Source organism: Ochlerotatus camptorhynchus, unplaced genomic scaffold (assembly GCF_037179485.1).
Source record: "Ochlerotatus camptorhynchus isolate MF236.1 unplaced genomic scaffold, CSIRO-AGI_Acam_v1.1 ptg000243l, whole genome shotgun sequence".
NCBI classification, from domain to species: domain Eukaryota; kingdom Metazoa; phylum Arthropoda; class Insecta; order Diptera; family Culicidae; genus Ochlerotatus; species Ochlerotatus camptorhynchus.
In genome coordinates, this window is record NW_027040733.1 from 596,797 (window position 1) to 618,985 (window position 22,189).

Below are 22,189 nucleotides of genomic sequence, written 5' to 3' on the forward strand. Positions count from 1 at the left end.
ACATGCTAATAATTTTTTTATTATCTTTATGTTATAGCTGACTAAAAATGCTATCTAGTGCACAGTAGGTTGTTCTGGAGAAAAATAGGTTACAATGAAAAAAATTGTTTTTTAAAAAAATACAATTTTCAAAAAAGCTATTAAGAAAAGTCAAAAAAGTTTGTCACCCTAATTTTATGAAAGTACATCAAATTTGCAAACAAAAAGTACTTCGGTAACATTTTTCTAAGATGCACCGTTTAGAAGATATTACTGATTTAATATTGTTTTTTTTGATAACTTAATTAGTTTTGGCCCTTTTCGGATGTACTCCGTGTTTTTCCAGTTTCAAAAGTATTTTTTCAGAAAGATTGGAAAATTTTGAGTTAAAATGACACTGACAGCTTAAAGATTCGAGTGAAATTCTCTGCCTTAAAAGTATTTTGAAAAACAAGTTACAAAATCCCACTATCAGGAACAATGATTTCTTCAAATGATTTTTGGTGCGTTGTGCTGAAAACGTGCTAACAAGTATTAGATACAGGTAATCAGATACCAGTTAGCTGTACTACGTACAGTTGGTGATTGTAAACATGGTCTTTGTTGGAACTAGTCCACCATGGCCACGCTGGCCATAACGAGGCTAGCTCCGTCGTTGACCGTTCCTTAATAATAAATAAAAAGAACGCAGTAGTCACCTTCCATCAAACTAGAGGGCTGCCGACTGATACCTCAATCAACAACCGCCGCACTCTTTATTCATTCCAGGTATATACAATTTACAATCTTCTTCAATAACAATATACCTACGCCAGCAAATCTACCTCGCTCCAACTCTCCAAACTCGTACCTGAAGGTTCGACGATACCTGAGCGTTCAACTCTACCTATCTTCCAACAGTCTTTACCCAGCATTCTATGATTTCTATCCGTGAGCTGTATATAATAATGTCTGACTCGGTTCTGAATTCATCCAGTATCTACTAGGGAAAACCAAACAGTAAATGCAGAAAGGTTGCTAGTAGCATAGTGCTCAGCTCATAATCCTGCGTTTTTGAACGAGATCCAGTGTTGTTTGATAACATAATAATTGTAAAGGAAAGTGTAACACGTTTTGGTGCAAAGGTAAGTTTTAAATACACATTTTAATTATATGTTTTGTGATATTTTCGTACAAAACTAACAATTGGAAAATATTTTCTATGTTACAGATTACAAAATGAGTAAAATAAGATGTATTCGCCCATTCAAAGGCATTCAGTGTTCGAAAGAGCTGCGATATCTCACGGATGGTATCATCCAAAAACTAAAATCAATTGGATTTTCCAAGGTATCCACACTGAACACCAAGGATTTTCGTGTTTGTTCGTCTTGCCGTCTACATATTGATTCAAGAGCTCACCTCACCCAAAACGAGGAACAAAGCGTAGCCGGCGGCTCAAGGATGCCAACTGTTGAAAGTTTGGTCACGATACCATCAGAGTCAACGCTAAGCACAATTAAATCAAATGAAGACTTCACGATGCCTGTAGACGTCGAAATATTCAACCGAGGAATAGCAGCTGTTCGTGTTTCGCCTATAGATTTAGGTAAGGTAAAAAAAGGAAATCTTTTTAAATTAGACGCTAAAACAGAAAAAGCAAACGAGTTTGATGAAGTCATAGAAAATATGAAAATTAAATTTTTAAATTCAGCCACAAGGCAAGAAAAACTATCAATTTTATCATTGTTGCCAAAATCATGGTCAGTACAAAAAATTGTAGACGAATTTAAAACCAGTAGAAATATGGCATCAGATGCAAGAAAGGAAAGAGATAATGTATTTGATTCATCTCAAGGTTCAAGCTCTGGAAAAGCTTTGAGTAATGAAACAAAAGAATTTTATAAAAAAACAGGAATAAAATAAACTGATGATATCCAAAATATAATGTTATTTTTTATTGCGCACCATCCCTGAAAAATAAGCTTAATTCGCTCTTTTGAATCTTGCTAATTGAGGAGCTTACATTTGCAGTTCTCAAAAAGGTGTATCTTGAAATCGAGTTGTCTCATCGGTTTGATGTCTGTGGCGATGTTCGGCAATAGAGAGAAAATATGCACAGTATAAACACATCCAGTTTAAATGGATTAAACTGTTAGGCGATATGCAAGAGTTGAATGCACATTTTCAGCACAACGCACCAAAAATCACTTGAAGAAATCATTGTTCCTGATAGTGGGATTTTGTAACTTGTTTTTCAAAATACTTTTAAGGCAGAGAATTTCACTCGAATCTTTAAGCTGTCAGTGTCATTTTAACTCAAAATTTTCCAATCTTTCCGAAAAAATACTTTTGAAACTGGAAAAACACGGAGTACATCCGAAAAGGGCCAAAACTTATTAAGTTATCAAAAAAAACAATATTAAATCAGTAATATCTTCTAAACGGTGCATCTTAGAAAAATGTTACCGAAGTACTTTTTGTTTGCAAATTTGATGTACTTTCATAAAATTAGGGTGACAAACTTTTTTGACTTTTCTTAATAGCTTTTTCGAAAATTGTATTTTTTTAAAAAACAATTTTTTTCATTGTAACCTATTTTTCTCCAGAACAACCTACTGTGCACTAGATAGCATTTTCAGTCAGCTATAACATAAGAATAATAAAAAAAATATTGACATGTCACTTTAAAGGAAAAATTTATATTTTAGTTCAAAACACAAATACCAAACTTTTTTTTTGCCGTGCATATTTTTTCCATATAACACCAACAATTGTCTAAAACTTCGCCCAAGACACCAAACCAATCGGACAAACCGTTTCCGAGATACAATTTTTTGAAGATATCATATGCATTTTTCATAGGCCCTTCTCATAAGTAAGGCTAGATTCAAAATGGCGAACCAAGTATGCAAAACGGCGTTTTTCTTCCCCAAAAACTTGTATGCAAGGTTTCATGCAAATCAAAAAAGATGAAAATTACTCGTTGCTTTAATGATATGGAACCGCTCATTAGCAATATTTACAGTCGAATTTCATCTGTAGGTCAATTAATTGTTGAAATTTAATTAAAATCGTAATTGTTGGAAGCTTACTGGGCCCAGATAAAGGTCATATATTGGGGCTTCAGATAGCCTAGTCAGTAACGGCACGGTATTACCAAATCGTCAAAAGTAAATTTACTCACAAGTGAGTTGAATTTTCCGGGCTTTCCAGAAAAAAAAGAACTTCTCACATATGAGGAAAATCGATAGAGGTTTCACTCAGTCTATTAGTATACTCCTAGATTGAGTTCAATTTTCATGTCTCAATTAAATCTGTAGAAATGCACCATTACAGGGCAGATAGCGACCAATGCAGTCAAAAATAGTGATATTGCAAAATTTGAAATTTTCGCTCCACAATACTTAAACGATTCCAAATCGGGTCCTGACTAACCTCTCAAAATTTGAACCCATTTGGTGAGAAACTGAGATGGCACAAAGCATTTGAAGTTTGTATGGGAATTACTATGGTAAAAGCCAGATTTTTGTTCATGTCTATCTAATAATTCACCATATCGGTCTGCTTCAAAAGCTTTCAACTTTACTTGTAGGAAATTTTCAGAGCTACAACTTTGCTCAATACCGCTTTTTGATTAAATGCAAGGATCGAAAGTTATCAATGGTTCAATGCGCTGATGTCTTATGATCATGCTCAATCAACTGCTCAGCAACATTGGTGCTTCTGGGGCGTTGAATAGGACACAAAAACCATGGCTACTATGTCACACTGCAAAATACAGTGTTCCCTACAGAGCAGCTGCTTGATCATGTCATAAGTTTACCAATCTCTTAAATAACTTTTTCCTGTCTCGTTTTGCATAGAAACGATCTTCAGCAAAGTTGTAGCTGAATAAATTTTCTATAAGAATGGCTATCGAACTGTTTCGCAACTCAATATGGAAAAAGACTAGAAGGCAATGAACAAAAAGTTGAGATTTCCCATAGTAATTTACATGCAAACTTCAAATGGCTTGTGCGAAGTCTGTTTCTAACCAAATGAGTTATAACTTTGGGAGGCTAATCAGGACCCAATTTGAAACCATTTAAGCACTGTGGAGTGAAAAAGTCAAATTTTGCATCAGTCTAGTGACCATGTTGAAGAAATAAGTGACCAAATAGTGACATACAGTTCTAAAAAAGTGACTAAAAATGAACTAAGGGAAGAAAATTAGTCATTCTGATGGCATACCAAATAAATGATGTTTTAGACTTATTAAATAAGATTATCATGTAAATATGTACGATAGGAACCTTTAAAGCGAAAGATTCAATAGAAAGTTTATGACTAAACCCCAAGCTTCTACAACCTGAAAAAAAACATGAAAACCCGGGAATTCGCAGGGAAATTTATTTTTCCTGAAAATACCTGGAAGTATCAGGGAATCTTATCATTTCTCAGGAAATTTAATAATTTTCATACTAAGAATGCATTTTAAAATAAAAACATTTCAAACTCCTAGTTATTTTCATTCGCAAATTGAACTTTATAGATTCAGAATGGATTAATCTTCAGTGACCAATACATAAATTTATTAAATTCTGAACGGAAAAGTTATAATACTTCAAGAAATTTTCAAGAATCTGGAGTCAAATTCCTCGCACAGTTTACAGGTTCATGGAATTTTATTATAATTTCTAAGAACCTGCCCCGTAACGTGGGTAGATCACCTTTTCGTGGTACGTTACGAGATGTAAGATCTACCACCGATTCCTAGTCATGACTACTTCAAACTAGGGGAACAGGATTTTTCAGTAATCTAAGGAACACATCTTAGTCCTTGTTACTTTTTATGCCTTGTTGATAGTGACAAGACTCGGCCTTGTCTACCAAGGATGATCTTGAAACAAGGAAAAAAATAAGTTAGTTGTCTTCATCTATGTGATTCTTAATCTTCTATTCGTTGTTCCCTAGTTTGAAGTGGTTAAGACTAGGGTTCTGATGCATGGTCATTATCGGTGTCATTCCTTAATTTTGTTGCTAAGGAATCCAATTTTGACTGACAAAGGGGCGCGCCTTTGGAGGGTGTTTCAACACTCCGAAGGGTATAAATAGCGGGACCTTTCAATTAGAGTCGGATCCTTGCGATAAATGCAAGAGTGGCTTGCTAACTGTAAATAAATCGAATACTTCATCATTTCTCAATAGTGATGGAGTAATACGACATGCACTAAACTTAGGAAACGGGATATACTACAATAGATCAATTTACTGGTCGCAGTAGTGTTTGGTCCCAAACAGAAGAAAAAAAAAGGACTTCATTCCACGGGAGTTCTGGGAAAAAAATCTATGAGAAAAACATCAACGGCAATCTGCTTTCATGGTACTTCTGAGTAATTTTAGACTTCATGTGAAGCCTAAGCTTAAGATAGTAAACTCCATGCTAATTTTCATGAGTAATCTCCGTTGAATATGGAATGGACTAATCTGAGGTCTTCATAACTACTTGAAAGTTCCCAAAATATCCCTGAATTTAATTAAACTGCCTTGAAGTTCTTTTGCAGTTTGAGAAACTAACCTGATGCTCGCAATACTTCTCATCATTTCTTTTAACTTCTCTAAACTTTTTCGTACTTCCTAAAGTTTCCACAATTTTCTTAACGATCATGAATCTTCTCTAAAGTGTTAAGAATTCACTGAATTTCTCGATTTTTTATAAAAATATGTGATATCCCTGCTCTGGAATATCTCTATTCTGAGGATATCTGTTCTTTCTTGAAGCTTTTTTTTGTTTAGAACTTTTATAGCGATATCAATATCTTTCTCGAAGTTCTCGAAACTTCTCTAAAGTGTTTGCAGTTCTCATGAAGCTTGTTGTACTACCATGAGTTTAATTGAACTGTTCTAAAAATATTTAAGCTTGCGTGAATATTTGGACTTATGTTAAAAACCTCAATAATTTTCTTAACATCTCTAAAGTTCTCTGAAAATCTGGGAACTTCTTGAAATTTACCGCTTATTTAGTGAAACTAATTGATCTGAACTCCCCTAAAATTCTCTTTGTTTTTGGAGCTTTACTAAACTTATTTGAGATGCTCCCGAAATGCCCATAAAAGTTCCTGAAGTTCTCGTATCTCCCCTTAAGTTCCATAGACTTTTATAAAGTTCTCGAAATGGTGAAATTTTCGAATTTATACCGAAATTTCAGGAACTTCTTTAAGCTTCCGCTCCGCAGCGAAATAATTAATATAGTTCAATGATTTTTACTGAAGTTCTCAAGATTTGTCTGAATTTTAAATTATCGTAACTAATTCAAAACTTCTTCAATAGTCTAGAGTTTCCTGAAGTTTTTAAAACTGCCCAAAATATTTCCCAATGTCCTTAAGAATCTCTAGACTGCCCTGCCTTAGTATTTTTTAAAAGAACCCACAATTTTACTGGAATTGATTTAATTGCCTTTAAGTTCTAAAAATTTTCGAAACGCGCACGAAACTTTGCCTTAAATCACTGTAAGAAGTGATGCTACCTTAATGCTTACCTTAATTTCTCTAAATTGATCAAATGTTCCGGTAAATTTTCTGATGTATATATATTTATAATCCCCTGAAGCTTCTAAAGTTTTCGAATTAATCATAGAATTCTCGGAATATCCCATAATTCCAAGGAACTCCTTGTAAGTCACTGCAAATTTACTTGAGTTAATGGGATTTTTCTGATGTTATATAATGAAACAATCAAAACTATCTAAATTTCTTAGAAGTTCTCTGGATATTCTTGAAAATATCGGTGCTTGCTAAAAGTTCTCGCCTTTCTTCAATTAATGGAACTTCGTTGATGCTCTCTAATCAACTTAGCTAAATTTTCGAATTTTCTATAGATCTTGAAATTTCCGTGATATAACACCCTTGAAATACTCTAACATATTCGGATGTTCATATAATTTATATTGCGTTCCAGAAAATTTCTCTGAGCAAACCGAAGATTTATTTGAAATTTTTTGAACTGCCCTTTAATTCTCTGATCTGTCTTCATGTTCTCGGAGCTTCCCTAAAACTCTCAACCCCAATGAAGATCTCAGTTCTGCTTTAAAATAAATGGAATTCCCGTAAACACCTTTAAACTTCCCTGGAATTCTCTGGATTTCAGTGAAGTTCCTGAAATATTTCTGAAGTTTTCATAAATTTTCTGAAGGTCTCTATACTGAATCTCTCGGAACATCTTAAGAGTTCTCGATTTTATTTCAGCACCTCATGGAACTATCCTGAATTTGTCTAAACTCACGCTTATAGATTTTTAAACCAGTTCAATAATCTGGGCTAAAGTTTCGGGGACTTTTCTTTAAGATCTCTGGAATTCCCCAAAGATCTCTAGATCAAGACAATGTTGTGATCTTAGACTTACTGAAATAAAGTAAATGTTCAACTTCAACATTTAATGGATTTGAGCCAAAGCTGTTTCTTTAAAACTGATTGTCATGTCTTAAAAACATATTTTTAACGCATTTCATAAATAGCATTCTTATTATAAACCTGGAAATTATCCGCCAAAGTTATGGAAAACCCTGGAAAACTCAGGGAACTTTATTTATGCCAAATGAGTGGATACCCTGTAGATAGAGAAGAACGATTAAACGTAAAAAAAAACTCTATACCAGGTCGTCGACACAAGGTCTATCCAGAAGAATTATCAATCTAGAAATAAATTCATGTTTAAAAAAGTTGGAATACTGACTTACTACAAGAAAAAGTGACTTTAGTGACTTGGCCTTTAAAAAAGAGACTTTTTAGTGACTGGCTTGAAAAAAGTGACCAAGTCACTAAAAAGTAACTCGCTACCAGCTCTGCTATTAAGGTGATTTCTTGTCGAGTCCACAAATGGCCGCTACGTAGGCTATATATACACTTCCACTTCGAATTTTCAATTACACAAATCTCGGAAACCAGTGCCCAATTTCACCTGAAATTGCTACTTCATGTATGCTGCAGTGCAGCAAACGTGAAGTAACAATTTGAATGTCGCACGTATCGTAGAAGCTTATATTTGTGCACTAGACTGATGCAAAATTTGAAATTTTCGCTGCATAGTGCTTAAACGGTTCCAAATTGGGTCCTGCTTAGCCTCCCCAAATTTGAACTACTTTAGTAAAAAACTGACTTGGCACATACCATTTCAAGTTTATATAGGAATTACTATGGGAAAACTTATGTTTTTGATCATATCTATCTAACAATTCAGCACATCACTATACTTTTAAAAATGATAAAATTTTCTCAGCTACAACTTAGTTGAAAACTATTTTTCAATCAAATGTAAAGAACAAAAGTTATTAATGATTCAAGTCACTGATGTCTTATGATTATGCTCATTCAACTGTACAGCAGGCAACATTGGTGTTTCTGGTGCGAAGAATAGAGCACAAATATCATGGCTACTATGTCACACTGCAGAATACAGTGTTGCCCACAGAACAGCTGCTTGATCATGTCATAAGATTATTAATCTCTTAAACAATTAATAACTATTTAATTTGACATTTGACTGAAAGACAATATTCCGCAAAGTTGTAGCTTAGAAATTGTAGAAATTTTCGAAAAAGCAATATGAAAAATGGGTAGAAGACAATGAACAAAAAGTTAGGTTTTCCCATAGTAATTTCCATACAAACTTCGAATAGTTTGTGCCAAGTCAGTTTCCTACCAAATGAGTTTAAATTTTGGGAGGCTAATCAGGACCTGATTTGAAACCGTTTAAGCAGTGTGGAGTGAACATTTCAAATTTTGCATCAGTCTATTGTGCACTTAAAGTTTCAAAGTAGTTACGAGAATAAGGATGTCACAGCGAATCACCTTAAGTTACCAAAGGAAAGCATCTAGAACACTTATTTGAGAGCCAACAAAACCCTCACAAAAAAAGCGTAAGAAGCCTAGACGAAAGGACATATACCCTATGTCAGATATACGAGGGTAGGCGTCTTTAAGAGCACTGACATAGCTGCGATTTACATCTTTGTCCGAATGGGGATGATGAAATGGAAGCTGTTATTGTTATAAAAACTGTAAAACAACTTTTGCTTCGTGGGAGTGGATGTGCCTTTCCTAAGGAATAAAATACACCCAAGGAGGCGGCTCACGGTTGTAGAGTGGGGGAGAGCGTGTTGTTTGGGGATAATTCTCGGAAACGATGGAAACGACGGGTGTGGGAACACGGACAAATGTGTCCTGTAAAGTTTGATATGAACGTTACACACGAGTAAACACTATTATTACCTCAAAACGGAAATTCCGTCTTGTGCACTTCTATTTATTATGCGTCAGTTAGTAGGCATTTCCCTATGTTGTCCCAATGACGTCATTGGTGGCTCGAGAACCCCACGTAACAATGAGCTGTTTCATTATATTATTTGGTGTTCGCATCGATGTTGAACGAACACTCGATAACGATATGAAAACATTCATTATTACGCACTCGATTTTGTATCCTTCCCGAGAGCATACAAGGAAAGAGCGCACGGTGGTTCCCCCAAAGGCCATTAATTTAAAAATCCGACATCGAAAAAAATGTGGTCTTAGTGCAATACAGTGAGGGTTCCATTTTGGCTACATGCAAGTTTTGAGTTTTCCAAAAAAGGTAATATTTGTAATCCTGATTTACTGATCACGTCCAGATTTTCACAACTCCGGAAAGCCTAAACAAAATTTTATATTAATATTTAATATTCAATTGGGATTGTGGTTTTGAGCAGAGTACAATCTAATTTGAGCCATTGCGGACGTGTAAATTGGACCCATAATTACTTGATTTTATCGGTTTCGATGCGATTTTCTCAAACTCAGGTGGTATCGAATGAATTTGATACATCCAATATAATTTATCATGCGTTGTGGTAGGGTCATGTAGTCATTATAAAAGCTCACACACACAACAATATGTACTTTATATAGGGACCTGACCATTCGCAAGGTGGCTAGTGAATTTTCAATTTGATTTTTCCCAGCTTTCCCGATTTCTCGATCCAAAATATTCACAAAAACGGAAGTTTTCAACGATTAGATTTTTTTAAACGTGACCAAGTAAAACATTTTAAAGTTATTTGTGGACACAATATAAACATTTCTGAACTCGAGACCTCTTATTTATGCACAGCCCCAGAACATACTGAGCAACTGAGTTATGGAATATATTTATGGTCACTAGGTCGAACGCTATTGGACTGAATTACAAGTAAATTAAGTTTGACAAGCCATTTCATCCAAGTTTACTGTGCGATACAAAAATGATTTATCGTTTATTGACTTTTCTGACGTTTATAACAAGCACCCTTGCGTTATCACATTTTCACATGCGAAGTTTGTTATCGTCAGTTTCACCTTCAACCAAAAAGGGTCGTTTGTTTATTGTTTTTCGCACTTCAGGATCCCCAATATGTATTCGCACGTATAGAGAAGGCCATAAGCTGAAAAATTTCCTTTATACGATTAAACATAAACATCATGCGATGAGTTTCATTCGTATAAGCAATTTTTATCATAATCTTATATTCGTATATTTTCGATGTTTGTCTTCCAATGTGCAGCATAAAAAAAGGAAACCCAATACACCACCCCACTCCAAAGAGCCCATCTTCATCACTAGGCTGGCTAGTGGGGCGTGGGCGGATGGGAGTACGAACGTAAGCCGGCTATATTATGTCAATCAGGGAAAAGCTTGATGGTTTTCGTTCATCTTCCTCTCGCTTGTCGTCATTCTCTGGTCTCGTAGGGGAAATGCGGGGAAAATGCCCATGGCTGGTAAAATGGACTCTATAAATAGGACATAAATCATGGCTATTTGTTGATATGGTGTAGAAAAATTGCAAACATACACTCTTAGAAATAATTACCGACTTCGGTAATTTTTACCAATCTTTCAACAGCTTTGAAAAAACTTTGACCTTCACTTCAAAAGCTGTTTCACTTAATATCAATTTCAAAACACTGTCAGCCTTGTTTGAATAATCGAGCCTTGCCATTGTGGCGAAGTTTTCCTTGTTTTGAATTAAAATGCCTGATTTCACCGAACAGTTCAGCTGTTGAATGTTCTGCCGATGTCGGTAATAATTTCTAAGTGTGTACGTTCAATTTTAAACGTACCATATGTCAATGGAAGCAAACAGTCTTTTTCGCCAATTTTCGCAATTTTGATTTTCTATGTGGATTAACATTTGCGTTTAACCACCCTCTCTCTTCTACGGAATATAACGAAATATTTACCCGGCAAGAAGGATGATGAAGCATATTAAATGTACCGGATGTCGGTTTCAAGTTCATTCCCATCCATTACTAGAAAGCTTTCTTTGTACTGAGAATACAGTCTGTCAAACTTTGTGAAAGCTTTGACTTTGAAATTACACCTGACTGATGTCCTACGAACAGATTCATCGTCATTAAAAGGTTTCAGTTTGCTAGAAATTATTCAATGGAAAATTTCTTCCATTGCTGTCGACTCCAACGCCACAAAACTGGGCACGTGTGGGTGTTTTAATGACGGCAACTCAGCTAACGATTGGGTCATGGCAAAATGGTTCCAGCAAGACTTTACGGGAAGAGGTTTTATGTGATACGGGTGTTATATACGACAAATGAAAGAGAGGAAAATTTAATTTGCACCCTGAGATCCCAAAGGAGAAAATATAAAATCAAATAGGAACCTTTTTTGCTGCAAGTGGTACGGTATTTCCGCTGTATTACCCCTGATTAATACCTCTAGCAGCGACATGAGACTTATTTGGTTTTACTTACACTGCAAAAAATAGTAATTAATATGTTGATGCACTTCAATCTTGTCGAAAATATGGTGTAATATTACTTGCCAAAAAGGACAAAATTATCATTAATACAGTGCATGAACTGACATTACACTGTTTTTACTGCATTTGTTTATTTTTGTGGCCACAAAAATTACATGCGATTTTTTATATGATTGAAGTGCATCCTCAATGTACGAGTATAAAAATTTAAAAAAAAAATCCGCTTAGTGTAGACAACTCTTATTCAAAATACTAAACTTTCCGTGCAAGCGACTGACGTGCACAGGGTGGGGCAAGGTAGATAAGATGTTTATTTCCACGTTTTTTTGGTTAAAAAATTGCACCACAGTGATGCATACAAATAGTTTCTGGTGTAATTTTTTTTCAAGGTGGTTCATGCAGGGTTAAAAGAAGAGGGTAAATTTAAGGTTGAAAAATTCAAAGGAAAAGCTTTCAATTGAATATTTCTGGTGTAAAAATATCATCAAGGTGGTGCATGGACGGACTAATCAAAATGAATAATTCTGGTGGAAAAATTGTATCACGCTAAAAATTTGAAGGTTCACAGTTAGCTGAAAATTTCTGGTGGAAAGTTCGCAACACTGTGGTGAATGTAGAAGCAAGGCTTATTCATTTTTCTGGTACATAATTTGCATCGTTCTGATGAATGCAAGCTTCATTGAAAATTTATGGTGGAAAATTGCATGGTGCATGAAGCGGCAAAGCCTGAAAATTGCACCACAAAGGTGCATGGTGAAACAAACTTCACTGACAATTTTTGGTGCACCGTTCTGGTGAATGGAGGAGCATGCTTTATTGAAAATTTCTGGTACAAAATTTGCATCGCTCTGGTAAATTAAATGAACAGAATATTTCTGGAGGAAAACTTGCACTGGTATGGTAAATGAAGGCACAAGCTTTATTTAATATTAAGTTATATTGAAAATTTCTGGTGGAAAATCAGCACCATTCTGGTGAACGGATGGGCAAGCTTTTTGGAAATTTTATGGTCTTAATTTTGCATCCTTCTGCTGAATAGAGCAACAAATTTTTATAATAATATCTGGTTTAAAATTTGCACCATTCTGATGATTTGAGGGAAGCTGCTTTACTGTATAGATTTATGAAGGAAAATCTGAAATAGGGGCAATCTTTATTTAGTGGAAAACCTGCAACATTCTGATGATAGGATAATCAATCTATATTGAAAATGTCTGGTGAAAATGGAAACAGGAAATCTGCTCCAATCAGAAGATTGGAGAAGCAATTTTTATTTAACATTAACGGTGGAAAATTTGCATCGTTCTGGTCAATTGAAATTTTCTGGTTTAAAATTACCTGGGGGCAAGTTTGTATTGAAAATTTCTGGTGTAAGATTTGCAACAATCTGCTGCATGGAGGGGCAAGCTGAATTGAAAATTCATTATGTAAAAATTGCATGGTTCTGGTGAATGGAGGGGCAAGCCTTATTGAACATTTCTGGTAGAAAAACTACAACGTTGTGGTAAATGGACAGACAACTTAACATGACTTCCGAGAAGAACCTCAAGGGTATTGAATTCTGAGGACAGTTCCAAAAGAAAATATTTCTGGGAATGATTTCATGAAAATTCTGCGAATAGTTTCTAGTGATTCCTGCAGATAGTTCCATAATAATTTTTAAAATAATACCGAGAGAATCAAATTTTGAATGAAATTCCAAAAAGATGTTGAGGAAAATTTCAAGGGAATTCCGAAGGTAATTTCAAGTTCATTCTGGGAAGAATTTCTGGAGAATACAGAGGGAATCGAGGGGCACGCAATAGCCTTTTTGGCTGCGTTGGATTTAAAGTACAAGGTGTTTAACTATGTAATTAAGTAATTAAAAATGAAAATTAAGTATTTCATGTAATTAAATTTAATTTCGCGTAATCAAAGCAGTGCCAGTGTAATTACTGTAATTAAAACACGTACTTCAATTTGATTACGTAATTAATGTAATTAAAAATTAATTTTCTGTAATTAATGTAATTAAAGTTACACAAATGTAATTGAAAACGTACCCAAATCCTTATTCTTGAACTATTTAAAAAAAAATGAAGAAAACCCTTAACACATACTCGAATGAATTTATTTATTCAAAAACTCTTCTTACACCCTGAAATACGCATATTAATGTTTTACTAGACTACAAACTTTTTTTTTTTTTTACTTTATTATAGAGATTTTTAGCCATAGGCTAGTTAAACGACTACAAACATGACCAATTCTGCGAATACTTATACTTAATTTCTTGGAGCACCATGCTAGAGTTGGAAACTGAAATAATCCACTCGCGACAATCGATTTCACTTTCGTTTTGTACGTTCAACATAATGTCGTATCTAGTGCACTGTATTCGTTGAATAATGCGCTTTAATGCAGAACTAGAATAAAATCGATTGTCACGAGTGGGTTATATCGGTTTACAACTCTAGCGACAATATACAGTGAAAAGGAAGTGATACTCATAATGAGGGCCGTGATTTCCATACAAATGAAATGGGAATCACTTAGTTGTGACGACAAGTCTTCAAATTTTACATTTCCTTAAATTCAAGCAATTCCTCGAGCAAATTTCCTCCCGATCAAAAGAATTTTAAGCCATGCTCGCAGCACAGTTCGACAGATGATGATATTAGCTTCTGCCTGAATTAACAGATTCAATGGAAGATGTATTTACATTTGCATTAATGTTCTGATGTTACGCGTGAATTCTTCGATTATTTCAATATCTCTTTCAAACTTAATATTATTGTACTAATAATAATTAACAGATTTAAGGCAGAGTTCATTAACAAAAAAAAATATAATCAGGTTTTGGTTGCAGACACTAAGATGATTCAAACCAATTGTGTGCTTTTATTTTTATTATCGCCATCATATCATCACATCCGTATTCAGAATTCACGCGATAGCACTTATGAAATTCGCATCCCCATTGTTCGTCTTTCCATGGGTCAACTAAACAATACTATGGGCAGAACTCCAAACCGATAGGAAACGATGAGTCCCATGTGCATAGGACACGAAATGATCGTTACCGATCAACTTGACACGCTCAAGTTATCCGTGCTGAGAAGACATTGCATACTAGCTGCGATTTTTTACCGGAAGAAGCGCAGCGTGTGAATGTCCAAAGTATTCACCAGCTCCAGTGTCCGTTCAGCTGTCTGGAATAGCAAATTTGAACTCTTAATATGGTCATTACCGACGGAGTTTGGTAAAATAATGAAGTTTGATATGTCGCACGAGGGGTTCCGGTTCTTATTGGGAAATGGATATTTAACCGGGGGGGGGGGGGACAATTAAATGGGACTGTGGACTGTCTAAGACCATTATTAGCCGTGCAGAATCATGAAGTTTGATATGTCGCACGAAGGATTTTGGTTCTTGTCGATAGTTGAAAATATACCCGGGAACACCGGAATATGCCAGGGAGGGCCAATGGGATCGTGGGCTCTCAAAAAGACCATTACTGGCCGACTTCAGCAGAATCATAAAGTTTGATATGTCGCATGACGTGTTTTGGTTCTTGTGGAGAATCGATCACTTGCCCGGGGACACAGGAACATGAACGAGAGGGCTAGTGTGACCGTCGAGTCTCATCAAGGCCATTACCAGCCAAAATTTGGAAAATCATGAATTTTGATATGTCGCACGATGGGTTTCGTTCTTGTTGAGAATTGGCCACTTCCCTGGGGGCACCGGAACATTCCCGGAAGGGCTAGTGTGACCATGGACTTTCAATAAGGCCATTACTGGCCAAGATTTGTAAAATCATGTTGTTTGATATGTCGCATGATGGGTTTTGGTTCTTGTTGAGAATTGGCCACTTCCCCGGGGGCACCGGAACATTTTCGGGATGCCCAATGTGATTGTGAACCATCGAAATAGCTGCCACTGGTCCAATTACATCGTTTGAGAGAAAAAAATATGATGTTCATCGTGTGTATACTTATTACAGAACAATAAAGCCAAATGACGACCAAAAGCGACCCCACCGGGAACCGAAATATCTCCGGAACCATGAATTGATCAAAATATTTTCAGATGTATTCAGAAACTTCAATAGATTTAAGACAAAATTCAATTTGTTGTAAAGACAAATATTGAGAAATTATGTTTTTATAGCTAATTGAATTTTGTAATCTATGCAAATTTAGACGTTAGGCACGCAAAGGTCAACATAATTTTCTATTGTAATTCTGTTTTCGTTCGCATCCTCCAAATTAAATTCGTTATTTCTTAGGTTGAACCAGGTAGCACACACAAACATTCCTTTCATTGTCGCATACTCCGGTGCTTTTACAGGGGCGTGATCCAGGATATAGTTCATTGCCCTGCCAACACCTCGGCAGTATTAAAATCCGACTACATTTCCAATCACGAACCGATCGTTGTATGTGAATTGGCACCAATCACCAACTGACATTATCCTTAACGTAGCAAAAGGGCCTGTGAAATTTTTGTTTCACGGGCCAATTACGAAAGGGTCTAACGGTACGCTTGGGGAAATTTAAGTACATTTCTCGTTGTACATTAATGGAGTTAATGTACTTAATTTATGCGACTTGTAATTAAAGCTGAAATTTGTACTTAAAAGTAATTAAATCAAAAAATTTCCGACGCTCGTAATTAAAGTTATTAATCATGTAGTTAACTGTAATTATTGTACTTAAAAAAGGCTTGCGTAGGAGTTAAAGGTTATTGCGTGCCCCTCGGAGGGAATTCTTCTGAAACTTTGGGGAAATTTAAGTTCCAAGGTGTTCTGAGAAAAAAGAAAAGTTCAAAAATATTCCGAAAAGAACCTAAAGGATGTTGAATTTTTAAGACAGTTCCAAAATATTTCTGGGGAGAATTCAAAGAAAATTCTGCGGATAATTTCTAGGACATCCTACAGATAGTTCCAAGATAAGTTCGAAAAGAATACCGAGAAAATCAATTTTTGAGGGAAATTCCAAAGGAATTTTAAGCAAAATTTCAAGCAAATTCCGAGGATAAGTTCTAGCTCATTACGGGAAAAAAAATCTGAAACCCTAAAGGAATTTCAGTTCCAAGGTGTTCTGAGAAAAATCATGAAGAGTTCTAATTATAATTCCAGTGGACTTCTGAGAAGAATTTCAAAAGAGTTCTTAGAAGAGTTCTAAAAAAATCCAAGAAGAAACTCAAGGTGTAGTGGTAAGCGTGATTACCTCTCACCCAAGCAAGCCTGGGTTCAATCCCAGTCGGCGCCGCCGGGATGTTCTGAGACATAACATCTCTGATCACGCCTTCCTTCGGAAGGGAAGTAAAGTCGTTGGTCCCCGGTTCATGAGTTGATGGGTCGATAGGTAGGGTCCAGCTGTGGGAGCTGCCACCCTGGCGTCGGTAGATTTGGTGCTCAGCAGGGAAAACAAGATCGACGGAAAACAAATCAAGGAAAAAAACCACTTCCCCCCGGAGGCTTTTCGAATTCCTGGAAGAATGGATGCAGGGTAAGCAGTGTTCAAATCTTACCACATTTTTCTGAATTTAAATGAGGGGTAATTGCGGAGTTGAATCTGTATTCCACTAGGCTTCTACCTTGTGTTCCCTATGAAAACAGCGGCAAGCAAAACAACAATTCTTTGGAAACACATCTTCATGCCAAGCATAATTCGGATAGTGCTCTTTCGGATGATTTCGGATGAATGAAATGACACGGATTTCTGGGAATGGCTGGAAACAACTCTAAAGCAGCATACAGCAAATGATAAGCAACCTGACCGATCGAGAGCATTTACTGATCCTGCAGATGTTATTGCAGAAGGCAACGGCGGGTATGGAAACAGCCACAATTTAACTTGAAGTAATTTGTTTTCAGGTCATTTTTCATTTCAGAATAGCAACTGCGCTCGCACAGGACACACACACGGAAAATGCGCCGCTTACGACGATGATTTGCCCAGCTGTTGATTCCATCGAGATCACAGACCAATTCTGCTCACATGACGACAGTTTGATTCACACCCTCATTTCACCGCTTAGTTTTTTATTCGAAAATAATGGTTCCGCAGAAACTCGATTGATTTCCGTTGTTTTGTCTTGTTTGTTTTGAACTTATTTGACAGTTCGGATGGATACACGGTCAATAAGATCAACCCAAATTTGAGTTCAGTTTACTCATTAATCGCACAAAGTGATAACTCGAGTCACAACATTCCGTATGGCAGCGCTAGTGTTTCTAACGTATTTTAATTTGAATTTTTACACATAATTTTTCGAGAAATTTGTTTAAGCTTGGATGTCTGTTCTCTGTGCCAATACCATGAGCAATTAATTTTCCATTATGATGATGGGAAAGCAGTCAAGGTGCGCATGTCGAATACGGGGATTATGTTCAATTTGTGCAAAGGTATACGGTAAAGTTAAGCTTGCCATCCGGAAAACTTCCCAGCAGAGCTGTGCTTCGACATGTACATTGGTGTACGTGGTGTACACTCAAACAGTTTTCAAATCTAGATAGTATAAAAACTACGCTAAATCTCGACTCTCCCGACCGACGCATAGCTCGATATAAAGGGAGACAATACAAACTTAGTATAAAAATGGATTATACATCCAATAGTATAAACTGAAAGAATGCAAACGGTGTATAGTGTTGCTTTATTTGGCAAATGTATTAATGTTGTATCCTCGGCTTTCTAATTATTTGCCTATTGTTATTTTTTTTACCAAAATTTAACTTAGAATATTCAACAATCAGCTTTATTTTTAATATACATTAATTACACAAATATAACTTTTTAACAATTATGAGAATAGAAGATTCCGATTGTCGAGCGATTTATTGTACTTGAGCATCTTCGTACATGTGTTGCGCACCAGGTCGATCACTTTTGCACCAACCGGAAGAACATCATGTCCTAGAATTTACTTTCTTTATCATTTGGTTAGCATGATGCCGACATTCGTGTTCATGTGAATTGCTTGCTCGGTGAACGTTATTACTGAAATGGGTCATAATTAAAAATCAATCTTCAGTTAACCATCGAAAAATTCAATCGAACCAACCTGATCCGCGGGATGTTCGGTCGTTTGAAGGTATGATTTGGTATACCCCCAAAGCCACTGCTAGTCTGGCTAGTGATCATATGTATTGTCCTCGGTATTGTCACGTTCACTGCGTTACTTGCTGCCATTCAGGCACATGTTCTGCCGTTGATGTTGCTTCCACTGCTAGAATCATAGACCGTGGTATAAAAGCCTCCCCATAGCCGGAACTGGTATGCCCAAGCGGTTGAACATTCTAAAGTGGTCAGATTCTTCGCATTCGAATATTCCGTAATGATCGATGTCGAGTGGACTAATTGCCGAACGGCACCAACGGTAGAAATTAATGGAAGACTGATGCAGTTTACTGCTTCTGCTCTTTCATAAATAAACTGTTCTGGACAAACGAAACTGCGCTCATGGGTCCAACATGGAACTAGGTACGGACAATACTCGGATTTTTCTTAGTGCTTCCGCTACTGGCCATTGCTTCCGAAGTTGGCATTGGATGAGCGAGTATGCCTAACTTGGTGACGATCTTAGTGTATGGCTAAAACGAATTTATTAAGTTAGTGCAATTTCACTGCAATATTCTTTTGCACCTACCTCATTTCTCGCATATCTCCGTATGTTGGCCATCAAATCCATTTGGTAATTTATTATCTACTTGATTGCAAGCCTTTAACGAGTAGCATTCCACGCGAATATTCTCTAAATCGTTCTGAATGTTTTCGTCTGCGACTGCGCTTATGATGTTTAGCGCAAAGCCAAAGTCAGTGGTGTACACTAAAAGTATTTCACACCATTATTCGAACGTAGTATAAATTTTCATGTAAAATTTAATCAGATCGATGTATAAACTTTGCGTTACCAAACATAGATTAATTTTTATACTATCTTTGATTAATAATAATTTTGTGTGTATATATGGATGTGAAAACGGAAATTCCCAATTCTATTAAGGGAACATAGACTTGTGTTTTCTATGTAAGAAGGAGAGGCACCTGATGAGTTCCTGGCCCAAGCGGAAGGCTTGGAAGCAGCTAGAGAAGCGAGCTAGTTTGGATACTAGTTCGTACGCAGGTATGGTAGCAAAATATCAATATCAATGCCTAAAAATACTGAATTTCACTAGCCACCTGATGTCAGTATCAGTTCACACAGTTAGAATATCGATGCCATTCGCCACAATGTCAGTGCGCAAATGACATTGACTCGTAAAGGGACCACTGATATTTAAAGATCTACTGCAAATTTTTCTTATATATGCCAGTTAATCGAATACCGATTATTAGAAAATTCATCGGTAATGTTAAAACAATGCAACGGTTATACAAAACAGTTGATATATTGAGATAATGTTATTCATATGGATAGTAGTGTTAAAACCGTACCGCCTGATATCATGCTTTCTACGAATATCAGTGTCGGAAGTGAATCAGCGATAGACCAATATCTGACGTCAATTGACATTGGTGACAGCACGCAGCACTGGCCACAGCGGAAGCGCTTGAGGTGCTCGATGAAGAAGTGATGGCAATCGACATGATGATCCCGGATACTGAAGAGAACAAAACCAAAGACCAAGCAAGCGGAAGGCAGGATCAGCAGCGATTTTTTTTTCAATTACGGGAATTACTCGGCCTACTTATCGACAAAGGAACTATTTAATCGCAGTAGCGGAGTGAAGAGAAGTAAACTGAAGAAAGAAGATATTTGCGGGCGCGAGAGAAAGCAAACAGCCACCTCCCATCCAGGAAGGAATGAACTAATTTATGACCTATTTTTTGTATTTATTGATTAAAAAATTTATAACTCGGCTCCGTAGATTTGTTTAAACATTTGATGCTGTACACATAAACGAAATAGATAAAACAAAAACTGTTGCTGCAAAGCACGCACGGTTGGTTCCGGTGCTAGTCGGTGGTACCATTATTTTGACTATAGTTGACTATAGGGAGTGTAGGTAGGTGGAGGATTTGACCGTTTTGCAAACAAAATTATGACGAGGATGGTGATAATTTAGCGCCACAATTTGAAACATTTGAGGCAGCGATTATACCGCAGACACGTTAGGAAGGATCCAATCTGTAGCCATGTAGTTATCGCACGCTCCCGGCTCTAGTGCGGTGTAGCTGAAGTTTACGAGTCGGACGGTGCGTGGGTGAAATGGGTGACTCGGTGGGTGCCTCGGTCGGGATGACAGTACTCGGAAAGTCCGTCTCTAAGTATGAAATGTACACCGTGAACTGTTCACGGCTCCCGTTCACGAATATTTTGCGAGTATAGGTATTGCAAAGAGTATCCACTCTGATTCCGGTCTTTGTTTTTTTTCGATGGGTTGGTTCCTACGACGACGACGACGTTAGTCCGTGGGAAGATAAAAGTTATCCTTTGTAATTGCTAATCTCGTTGTCTTTGCGAAGGAAGGACGCTTCTATTGAAAAGTTTAGAATCAAGTTGCTACTTTGTTGGCACTAGGACGACGCCGATGGCGATGACGACATTCTACTCGACCCTGCCAGTAGGGAAATTAGCTCTCATTGTTTTACGACTTGCGGAGGCTAATTTTTCAAACTAATTAGAAAGCGGATGACAAGATTTTGCTGGTAGTGTGAGCGATGATTATAGAATTTGAAATACTAGTCTACGACGCATATATAGGGATTGTATCAATGGTTGAGCACACTGAGCTTTAGTAGCTTAGCAAATCAGTTAATCAGACTCGCGCGCTTAATTTAAAAAAAAATCTAGTTGAGCAATGGGTTTTTATTTGATATTTTCTTCATAGAGCAGACTCAGATTTTTATCAACAGCTGACATAAATAGTAGTGGTTACGTTAAAACATATTTCCGAAACTTTGTGTTAACAAGAATCAAGCTCACGCTCATGGCTAACTAAACATGGGCGCTTATTGCCTGCTGTTTTCACTGATCAAAAAATGCGATACCTGCCCATAAACTTTTCAGCAAAGCTCGACCACATTGATTATATATGTTATCACCAAGCGTTCGAGCAACCTCGCTGTTCAGCAAACACGATTCATTATCGCTTTTTATTGATTGCGAACTCAAACAACACAAATTTGCACAGCGCACAGAGGAGTACCTAGAACAAAATGCTGGTCAAAATAAACAAAAAAAATTTTTTTTTTGATGTTTTAAATATATGTTGCACAAAGTGGCAATGGATTAAATACGTTAAATTATGTTTAAACATTTTATGAAGTATTTAAACATTGACATAATTAAGAACTATATGTTTTGTCAAAAACTAACTATTTAGTAACAGCCATCACCAGACGTAAACAAAATGATCAATGGTGATTATTTCTTAGAAAATTAGTTCACTGAATTCAATGCCCACTAGTTGATGAATAATGGTCTCAATATTATAATGATTTAGCTAATTTAAGTATTTTTGTACTTTTT

At 36.4% G+C, this 22,189-nt stretch overlaps 1 protein-coding gene across 1 annotated transcript in view; it reads right to left on the reverse strand.

Moving 5' to 3' along the window:
- Phm (Peptidylglycine-alpha-hydroxylating monooxygenase) overlaps positions 1 to 22,189 on the reverse strand; it is a 55,679-nt gene that overhangs the window by 12,045 nt on the left and 21,445 nt on the right. The gene's annotated exons all lie outside the window — the stretch shown is intronic.